Source organism: Panthera leo, chromosome D2 (assembly GCF_018350215.1).
Source record: "Panthera leo isolate Ple1 chromosome D2, P.leo_Ple1_pat1.1, whole genome shotgun sequence".
In the NCBI taxonomy this organism is placed as follows: domain Eukaryota; kingdom Metazoa; phylum Chordata; class Mammalia; order Carnivora; family Felidae; genus Panthera; species Panthera leo.
The window spans coordinates 75,873,178-75,884,220 of NC_056689.1; the positions used below are offsets into that span (position 1 = coordinate 75,873,178).

Below are 11,043 nucleotides of genomic sequence, written 5' to 3' on the forward strand. Positions count from 1 at the left end.
CTCTCTCTGCCAGTTAGAAATTGGAAATGCCAAATTTCTTTTTCATTCACCTTCTCAAAGAATGTTTGATTTTTATTGACTATTTAAAACATTTAATTCATATTAAAATTTTTATTACAGCTCCTTTTTAATTTTTAGAGTATACTTTTGGCTCTTTCAATCGAGTTTCTTGAGTCAAGTGCTTTGTTTCTTCCATTTTTTCCTGGTTTCTAATAAATACTAGATTTTAAGCTGGAAATATTCCTTAATTTGGCTGCATCCTGTGGGCTTTGATATGTAGTGTTTTCACTTTTATTCATTTCTAAGTAGTTTGTAATTTCAGTTTGGTCTCTTTAACCAAGAATCATTTAAAAGGGTTTCAAAATTCCAAGAATAAATTATTTTTGTCATTAACATTTAATTGTATTTGTGGTCAGGCCAAGTATAAATTTCAGTTTGGAGAAAAAATTTCTTCTTTTAGTGGCTTGTATTAGTTACCTATTGTTGTGTAACAAGTTACCCCCCCAACTTCATAGTTGGAAGTATTTGTTGTCTCGGTTTCTGAGGGTCAGGAATCTAGAAAGAGCTTAGATGAGATCCTAGCTCTTAGATGAGATCTAAGCTCTTAGATGAGATCTCTCATGAGGCTTCAATGAGCTGTGGTTGAGACTCTAGGCATCTGAAGATTTGGCTGGGGCTGGGGTAGCACCTTCTTTGGGTCAGTCACCTGGCTGTTGGCAGGAGACCACGTGGAGGGGTGGTGGCCTACAGCACGTGGAACCACATGCAGACTATTCTATTCATTACATCACATTCACCCTATTCTATTCATTAAAAGGAACTCTTCCTTGTATTCGTTAGGAGAGAATCACTAAATCCGACCATACTCGGTGGAAGGGGACCACACAAAGAAAGGGTTCTGGGGAGATGAGGGTCACTGGGGCTCATCTTGGAGGCTGCCCACCACAGCCAGATCCATGTTCAATTTTCGATACTGACTCCTAAGGTTTGAAAAGTTGTTTTTTTTTTTTTTGGGGGGGTCCATGTTGTGATATGTTCCATGTAGATCTGTTGGCTCCAACTTGTGTTAAATCCTCAAAATTATTTCCCATTTTGCTCGTTATAGCAGTTGATTTTTGGTCTGGGATAAGTGTCTATCTTGATGAGTATTTCATGTGCCTTAGAGGAGACAGTGCATTCTACAGTTGTTGGGTAGAGTGTTCTAGAAAGGTCAGTGAGGTGAGTTGTTAGCTAGTATTAGCTAGTGTTTTAGGTCCTTACTTTCTGTCCCCTCCCCCCAGCCCCACTCCCAATGATTACTGAGCAAAGAATGGCAAATTCTCCAACTATGATTGTAGATTGTTTATTTCTCTTTTTGAGTTCTGTCAACTTTTACTGCATGTGTTTTGAAGCTCTATTGGGTATGTCACATTTAGAATTAGGTCTTGATGAACTGACAGTCTCATCCTATGAAATGATTCTCATTTTCCCTGTAATATTCCTTGTCTACTTTGGCTGATTCTTATGCTTAGTGTTTCCATGCCTTATCTTTTTCCATCTTGTTATTTTCTACTTGCCTGTATTTTTAAAATTTAAATTCTGTCTCTAACAGCATATAATTGAGCCTTGCTTTTCTATCCAAACTGATCATTTTTGCTTTTTAATTGTAAAGTTTAAGATCAGTTGATTTTTGGAAGCCGATATATTAAAATCTCCTACCGATGATTTGTCGGTTTTCTTTAGCAAATTTTGATGTGCGTATTTAAAAGCTAAATAGTTACGTACCTTTTGAGTTAGAAACTACATCTAGCTCCAGGTTACATGGTAAGGGTTTGTTGTTCTTTTGCTTAGAAGTCTGGATGTCCAGGCCTGGCACGGTGGTTCTGTAATGTCAGCAGGGACCCGGGCTCCATCTAGCTTTCTACTTCACCAGCTCAGGACATGACCCACCTCCTCATGAACATGGAGTGGTTGCCATAGCTCCGCCCATTACATCCAGTTCTAAATGCAGAAGAAGGGAAAGGGCAAGGGATTAAAAATAGAGCCTAAAGCATATTAACCTCACCTAGTGACTTCCACTTAAATGTCATTGGCTAGAACATGACCACTTTAGCCACATGGAGGTCAGGAAATGGATTTTCAGGGTGTATGGTAAGTCATTCCTTTTCTTCAAGGCTGTTCTCTGCTTTTAGCCTGAGGCCTAACATTTCTGCCCTTGTAGATCAATCTCTTCAGGTGACCCAAACTCATTTCTCAGGTTTCACTGGCGATGGCCAGGCCCTCTTCCTCCCCTGAACCTGTGCTCTGGGTGGCTAGCCTATTCCTATACCTGCTCCTGCCCTGTGAGACCAGTACACCTGTGTTCTCTCTCGACAGCTCTTCCTTTCTCTGCTCGTTTCTTGGTCTGTTTGGTTCTCTCTGCTTTCTGTCTCCCGATAATTCATCCTACTTCCTGGTTCTCTGATGGAGCCCTTCCCATGCTGTCTCCCTGCTATGCTTTTATGTACCCATCTTTAAAAAAATACAACTTCTGATATTTAAGGAATCTTGGAAGTACATTTTTTGCTTGGATGGTTTACTTCTGCTGGTTTGATTGACCTAATCATGTCACACATTTTTGTGTGGTCTTTCACAATTTTTTTCCTTGCTGTAGTGAAAGAGAAGTTTATGCAATGTATATTTAATAGTCTCATATAGGAGTTATTAAATTTTATATAACTTGCATCCAGTTATTTACATAATTTTGTTCTTATAATTTTCCAGGTGGCTTCTTGGGTTTTCTAAAGAGACCACTGCAATTTCTGCAAGTTTTTCTTTTTCAATATCTATACCTCTTATGTATGTTTAATATTTTAACTGGTTTTTAAAGTGGAAGAGCCTCAACTAGAAGAGGTTAATATTCTTTTAAGTTAGAACAAAGTCAACAGGGGACCCAGAGTATGAACTGCCTTAGTTTTACTCAAGATGTATTTTCTAAACTCTGCTCCCCCGCCTCCGCTAAGAGGGACTTCTGTTTTTCCTTCTTTATTAATGAGCACAAACTCTGTGTGGGAATGCTATTGACCACCTTGTTGGAAATGGATGGGCAAAGCGAATGCTGGTGGCACCTGAGGTTCCTTTCAAGCCACATGGTCCAATTTGAAGGATTCTGCGCCCCACCTGGTGCTAAGTTCTTAGTTCTCGGTTAGAACATGGCAGTCTGGTTACGCTCGGCTTTTACATTTAGAAGGGAATGAGAAAGTTCTGGTTTTTTAAAATCGAACTCTCTCTTAATACCACCAGCAACAACCTCCTCCTCCCCCAACAACAATAACGCCACCCACAAACGAAGTTGAATGGCTTTTAAAAGGTCATCAGAGGAGATGGACCGACTTTACCAGGAAATTGTCCGAGCTACGGACTCTCAGCTCCAAATTCAGATGTTTTGGCTGCTCTGTAAAGATGGATCCGGATCCTTTGAAATATTTTTCCTGAGCCAGCCGACGCTGCCATTTTGTCAACAGAGGCTGCTGGAGAGACACTGAGGGAGGAGAAGGGTTTTGCCTCCTGGGTCTGGTGCGCTTGCCTGGCAGGCTCCTGTCGCGTGCCTAGCTTTCTCCAGCGTGCACCAGGCTCATGCAGTGTCGGCAGCTTCTCCAGCTCAGCTCTGTAGCACACGGTGGCCGGGGGCTTCTCCGGCACTGCTGTAGGAGGCTTGGTAGCAGAGGCTCTTGGGCCCCGGCACTGCTCACTGCCTGTAGCATGCTGCAGCCAGCAGCTTCCCCAGAACCTTGTCCTCATACTGCAGTGCCTCTGGCGAGACCCCTCCCACAAACAGGTTTTCACAGCCCTCTAGAAGGTGCCCACCAGTGTCTCCTCTGCCATCCATTGAACCACAGCTATGCCCTTTCTAACAAGGTCCGATCTCAGCCCTGGGGCAAGCTGGGGATGCTGTCTCCTCTCTACAGGTAGTGGCTCCTCCTTACGAGTGCTTTTCCTGAATTCTTTAAACCTCCTTTCACTGCTTTTTAACTGGTCCCTTGGAAATCTAATCGCTTTTATCATTAATACTTTTTTACATTAACTTTTTACTGTTCAAATTACTGTATGATTTCTCTCTCCTGATTATACTCGGATTGATCTGGAAGTCCTCCCAGTTAGACAGTTAATCCCCGATCATCGTGAAACAGATTGCTGGGAATTTGAAAAGGGGAGATCAAAATGGCAAGAGTGTGGGAAGGAAGAAAAACAAAGGATCAGCCTCTTTATTTCTCAAAGTCATGGTTTCTGAATTCAGGTCATTTATCACAGGCTATTGTTAGTCACTTTTATTGAATTCAGATCTGCAGTTGAAACCAAGGCAAGAAGCCAAAGATCTGGATTCCATTCTCCACTCTCTGCTTAGCTCTTCCTGGGCTGCCATTACTTCTCCCAGATTTCTGTCTCTTGTTCTGCTTATTTTCCTAGGTCTCTGCCCCACATCGGCAGCCTCCTGTTGACAGTTTGAAAATAGAATACAAAATCATGGTCTCTGTTCAAGTCTCTACTCCCTACATGACCTTGGCCTCTGTTCTCCCACCGTAAAAGGGGGATACTATGCCCGTCTCCTGGAGCTTCCTTGATGAGTACATGAGCTAATATGCATAAAGGGCTGAGAATGTAGTTGGCCCATGGTGAGCTTTGAATAAATGACTGTTTTATTGCTAGACATTTTTCTATGTAAAATCTGCAATCATCATATTTACTCTGCTTGAGTCTGTATTGTGTTGATTAATGACCCCAGTCATCTGGGTCTAAAAATACAGGGTCTGCTTGCGGCCTCTGTCTTCCCTATCCACTTTGTCTCCAAAAGAGAACATTCCATTTTCTCAGCATCCCTTACCCACCTCCTTCCTCCCATTCCCTCTGTCACGACCTTGGCTTAGGTGTGATCTACTTCAGGGGACTCGCACTGATCCCCCCCCCCCCCATCCTGTAATTCATGCCCCCACCCCTGCATTTTGTACAGTGTAGGAACATGACTCTAAATCCTGTCCTTCCTTTGCTCAGCCATCTGTTTTTTCCCCAGTTGTCTCCAGGAAACCACCCAGACTCTACAGCGTGGTGTGCAGTGTTATTCACTCTCTTGTGTTACTTGTATCTCTAGTTCCTTCTCTGAGTCCTCACTGTAGGTAAAGCTCTTGGTTTGGCTTCTCCCCACCATTGTATTTGTTTTTTGTTTTTGTTTTTGTTTTCTCTTTTCTGTAAGCTATTCCCTTTCTCTCCAACCTGGCTGGAAAGTCCTCTCTCCAGCGCCTGCCCTTTCTGCTACATTCAACACACACTGCCCCCCACCCCCACCCCCTCCTGACCACCTTGGAGGAAGAGGAGTGTTCATCCAATATGCTGCTTTCCATGGATATCTTTTTCCACAGCTGCCCTATTTCCAAGTTTCACTGAGCATTCCGCAAAGATTTTTACAGACGTCTGGCAACAGAGACCACTTTCGAATGTTTTGTTGTCGCTCTATAGTGCCTCACCCATTTTAGGTATGCTGTGCATGTTAGGGTGGATTAACATTTCCTCTGTGTCCCACTGGTTTATACCTAACCATCGGAAATCTGTTCCCCTCAGTATTTGTTTATTAGTTCGGTGATTTTATCTGCCATCCTTCAAGCAGTAGCCATTACTGCAAGTTTTGGAAGAAAATAAAGAAAATGTGAAACTGGGAAAATGGTGCCTGTTTTTGTTTTCCCTTTGCAAATTGGGAAAGGCTAGCCAACATTAGATGCGTTTTAGTCTGAATCACAGAACACCTTGGCACTAAAAGGCAGAATTTGAAAGTCCCAGGTGTAGGTACAGATTTTTCAAAAGTCATAAAAAGGAGGGCTTCATAACTGCAAAGAAACTATTTAAGGTTATGAGGTAAAATGCAATGGTGGCCAAGACTTTTGGAATTGTGACAGGAGAATCCTTTAAATTCCTCAAGAGACCATAGGAAAATTGTATCTAGAGGGCTTTGCATTTGCATCCAATAAACCACTTACTTAGGGGAGGTTTACCTCTAGAAAGTTCCCATTTGTTAATATGGAAATTATCACTTCTAAATTAGAAGCAATTCCAAGGGCAAACATCTTGAGCAATATTACCAGAGACAAGAAGATAGGACCCTGGGATCCTGCTGGCTGCACAGTGAAAAATCTTCTTGGTCATTATTTCAGAACAGCTAAAGCCTGGGGTAAGTCCCATCTCCATCAGGCCATTGAATCTACTGTTAGTCTGGGCTGGTCATGTTGGATCTTCAACTTCCTAAGGGGATAGGAAGGTACCTGTGGTGACTTTCATTAATAAAAGAACACTAGATAATTTCCAAATTAAGTTCCATTAGAGGTTTAAAATTTTCATAGAGAAGTATAGAGTTGGGTGATTTATTGTGTAAATCTAAGTTAGATTCCTTAATTTTTGTTATAAGTTGTTTCTGTGCTCAGTACCAACCATGATGCTGACAACTGACTTTACAAATTGTAAAGTTACATGGAGATTTGGTACAAAGTGGGGCACTCCAGTTAAAATCCCGGCAGGTAGTATTTGTTTACTGGATGAGGACTGGTCTCCTTGGTCCTGGGGAGCAGCTGCAGCATTTACCACCATGATGAACTCTCACCAGAGGAAGAGACCCAAGTTCTCTCATGTACAGCTTTTTTGTGTATTACCATTGAACTTTATACTGGTCAGTATTGGAATTATGAATGGAAATGGCAAGGTTTTTAGTGAAGTCTTTCTAAAGCTTTGAGGATTCATTTTCAGAAATGCTAAATAAAAGCTGTGTTGTCTAATTAACAATAGGTTTATAACCTATTGGAAATATGTGTGACCCCCACCTCCTCCCATAGTAGAGTCCCAAACCCTTAGACACTCTGATTCATGGTTTTTCTTCCCCTCTCCATTTTTTGTGGGCTTATTTTCATGGGCTTTGCAATGAGCATTCGCCAAAGAGTAAAGGGAGGAGGGACTGAAAGTCTCTGCGTCACCTCAGGGAAGTTCCAATCAGACTACTTTTTGCCTTACATGGGCATAGGCGATGTCTGGGTAAGGCTGTAACCTCTGTAGGACTCAGCCAGTGAGGAACCAGGGGAGGGACTTGCCTGTTAGGAGATAAATTGTCTGCTGTAACCACCCAGAGTGTACCTGTTTGTCAGACAGCTGCTCTTGCAAGAATGTTGATTAAAGCCTCCCTTCACTGTGCTCTGTGTCCCTCCTTTGATTGGGTCAATGGGCTTATTTCTAACAATGACCAAGGAGAAGGCATCTCTAAGCAGGCATGTGAATTTTTCAAATATGGGTATATTGATTACAATTATGAAATTCAAGCATACAAGTTGTCAAAGATGGCTTTTGGAAGAGGACAAGCTCATTGAATAGATAAAACAAGTCAAATACACATTGAAAACACATAAAGCACTCATAAAATACAGTCTGGTTGCCAGGGCTGTAGAAGATGTTTGGTTCCAGGACTCTGGTGTTCAACTCTGTCCTGTGACTTTTTCCTCAGCTAACTATGTAGGGTGAAGTTCTTACTTTGCAGAAACTCATTAATTTCTTTATCTGCCCATTTGTTACAGAGCTGTGTGCTGGAGATAGATGAGTGAAATAAGTTCTTCCAGGCACTCCTCTCTAGTGGGGAAAATGGATATGGAGACCAATCACTACAGTACAGTGAAATAAACACTAAAATGAAGACATTTTCCAAGAGCCATAGAGTAAGGGGAAGGGAGGTAAATCAGAGAGGGCTTCCCAGAGGTGGTGACACTTGGGCAGGTGATGTTAAGTCAGTGATGGCCTGGGGGCTTCTAGCAAATCACCTGAAAAGTAAAAGATCTGGAGATTTATACAATTACCTGGAAAGATGTTAGAGGCTATTTCTATTGTTTTCTTTTCTCTTTTACTATTTTTTTAAAAGTTTATTTATTTTGAGAAAGCAAGTGTGGAAGTGGAAAGACAGAAACACAAGCAGGCTCTGTGGTCTCAGCGCAGAGCACAATGTGGGGCTTGAACTCACGAACCATTGGAACCATGAGATCATGACCTGAGCCAAGATCAAGGGTCAATTGCTTAACCGAATGAGCCACCCAGACACCCCTAGAGGCTATTTCTTCATTTTACAAATGGAGAAAGTAACACACCATGATGTATCCAAGGTCACACAGCCCATCCCCCTTACATCACTACTGAGGCTCTTCTCTCCATATGCTGTGCTTGGGAATCCAATAAAATGGCACCTATTCCTCTCAATGGCTCTATTTCATTACCAAGTATTTTCTTTGTAGAAGGAAATAATTAAATTCAGTGAGTCAGCATTATGGGTGGAAAACAAAAAACAAATGAAGTCTTGGGTTGTATATTAGTTTCCTATTGCTGCTGTAACAAAATGCCATAAACTTGGTAATAACAGAAATGTATTCTCCCTTGCTCTGGAGGCTAGAAGTCTGAAACTGGTATCACTGGGCTGAAATCAAGGAATCTGTGTGGCCGTGCTCCCTCCTAAACTCTACGCTGTTGCCTTTTCTAGGCTTTTCTGTGACTCTAGGCATCATGTGGCCACATCAGTCCAATCACTGCTACTGTCTTCACCTTGCCTTCTCTTCTGTGTGTATAACACCTTCTGCCTCTTTCTTATAAAGATGCTCATGATGGTGCTTAGGCCCACTCACCTAATCTGGGATAAACTCATCATTTCACAATTCTTCATTCCTTAATTTCATCACATCTGCAAAGACCAATTATTCCAACTACATTAACACTCCCAGGTTCTGGGCTTTAGGACATGGGCATATCTTTGTGAGTTATTCTCTGCCTCCCACAGGGTACGTTAGCAGGGGGTAGTGTGAGAACAATGGAGGTGCTAGCTCTCCTCTTTTCCTCAGGCCTAGACTTCAGTGTGATTTGTACACTCACTTCTGGGCCCCACAACCTCAAGGGATAGAACCTGGAGCTCATTCAAGGAGAGTAAACCGGATGGTAAAGGGCCTTTCTAGGAAAGGACAATGGGACATTGAATATGGAGAAAAGGCCGGAAGCAGCAGGGTGGGGCTCCAGAGTGGAAATAACGACTGAAGGTTGAGGAGTGACCTCTGTGAGTGAGGCTGGAGGGTGGCCGGTGGCCTTTCTATCATTGCTACAGTGGCTTTTTGAGGTAGAGTCCAGAGGAGGGGAGATTGGAGGTTCAGCCTCTGGTTCCTGTGATTCCAAAGGATTTTCATCCATCGGGGAGCTTGGCTCATCACCTTAGTCTCAGGACAGGGACTCAATGGTGGCAGCTTTCAGATACCAAGGGGTTTGTACCTGCTCTGGGAGAATTATGGAGACATCAGTATTCAACGTTATTTATTTTTTTTTTTTGCAAAACCCTGTGACCATTTAAGCAAACATAATCACCGAAGAAAGGACTCCAACACAAAGTATAAAGTACATTAGAAAGTGCTTCTCTACTAAGAATTGCCTGTGGCCAAAAATGATTTTTCTAGCATCACTAGAGGACTTTTAAAAGACTGTTTTCCTGGGGCACCTGGGTGGCTCAGTTGGTTAAGTGACTTTAGTTCAGGTTGTGATCTCACGGCTTGTGGATTCGAACCCTGCATCGGACTCTGTGCTGACAGCTCAGAGCCTGAAGTCTGCTTCAGATTCTGTGTCTCCCTCTCTGCCACCCGCCCACCCGCCCCGCTCTCAAAAATAAAAAAAACATTAAAAAAAAAGACTATTTTCCTGAGAACATAAAGAATTTCAAATGGAAAAACTATATAATAAGTTACTTAAAACCTATAACTAGATATATAAAATACATAAACTATACTAATTGTGTATCTGAAAACTACAACTATATATGTATACATATATACTTTTTGTTCTAGAAGATTCCACATTTAGGTCTTTTGTACTGAAAGCTGCACAGCTGTTTCTGTGCCTCTATCTTCTCCAAATAGAATGATTCATCTGCCATATGCCCGGTGCTTGGTGGGTCATGGTGTCCCCTGTAGCAATAATTTGGAACAATCTCCGTGCTGTCCTTCTGGCCACACATTGGAGGACAGAGGCGGAAGTGAGAGGTCTTGGATCTTGGCTAAGAGACCATTTCCAAGTCCCCCCGGTCTTGGCATAGAGGCCAATGTCCCATCCCCAGCTGACCACGGATTTGTGCGGTTCTATCTGGTGAGGTTAGGATTTCAGCTGCAGACAGATGAACAGTGTGGAGTGGCTGTCAGCAGTGGGTAGACCACCTCCCAGGATTACCCAGGCCTCCAGCAGAGTTCCATCAGCATTGCTACATCTGCACAAGAGTCAGCCACACCTGGAGAAGGCATAATTTCTGAGCCGCTCATTATTTTGGTGGACTTTTCAGTGAAGGATCGTACTTACCTGAAGGTGAGTACACAGATTCTGAGTGTACAGCTTGAGCTTTCCCTAAGCGTACTCATCCTTTCCTGAGCACCCCCTCAAGTAAGAGAACGTTACCATCACCCCAGAGATTCTTTTAATCTCCTTCAGCTGCTATGCCTCAAGAGTAACCAGTTTCTTGACTTTTGAGACAGAGTATATTAGAATAGTTTCACCTGCTTCTGTACATTCTGGAATCATGCCCCGGGCACTGGGTTGGGTTGTCTGACTTCTCTGTCAATGTTATGCCTGTGTGATTCGTCTATGTTGCTGTGGCTGTTCGTACATTCTCACTGCAGGATAGTAATCCAGTGGGGAGTGTACCACCATTTACCCTTTCTCCTGTTAATGTACTAGTCAATTTCTCCATGGGTGGCCAGGTCTTATCCATCATACTCTTTGGTAGTTTCCAGTTTGGGGGATATCACAGAAAATGCTACTATGGACATTCTTGCACATGGTGAACATCTGTACACATTTCTGTTGGGTTCGTACCTGGGAGTGAACTCGCTGCCACGTAGGACTATGGTCAACTTCAGTAGACACTTGGGCCTAACATTCATGGGGGCATTAATGAGACCCCTCAGCCATACGAAATGTAAAGGGTGTGAAGATTAAAAAAAAAAAAGCTTGATGAACTAATTGAATTCTTTCCTTTTCTTATTGCACTGAGTT

At 42.6% G+C, this 11,043-nt stretch overlaps 1 long non-coding RNA gene across 2 annotated transcripts; it reads left to right on the plus strand.

The window, feature by feature from the left end:
- Positions 1 to 715: 715 nt before the first annotated feature.
- Positions 716 to 7,723, plus strand: LOC122202348. 2 transcript variants are annotated; one of them, XR_006194607.1, is made up of 3 exons: positions 716 to 985; positions 6,050 to 6,175; positions 7,560 to 7,723. It is a non-coding gene; the product is annotated as an uncharacterized LOC122202348 (long non-coding RNA). The 2 variants fall into 2 exon arrangements; XR_006194608.1 differs by lacking the exon at positions 716 to 985 and adding an exon at positions 5,386 to 5,486.
- The last annotated feature ends 3,320 nt before the right edge of the window (positions 7,724 to 11,043 follow it).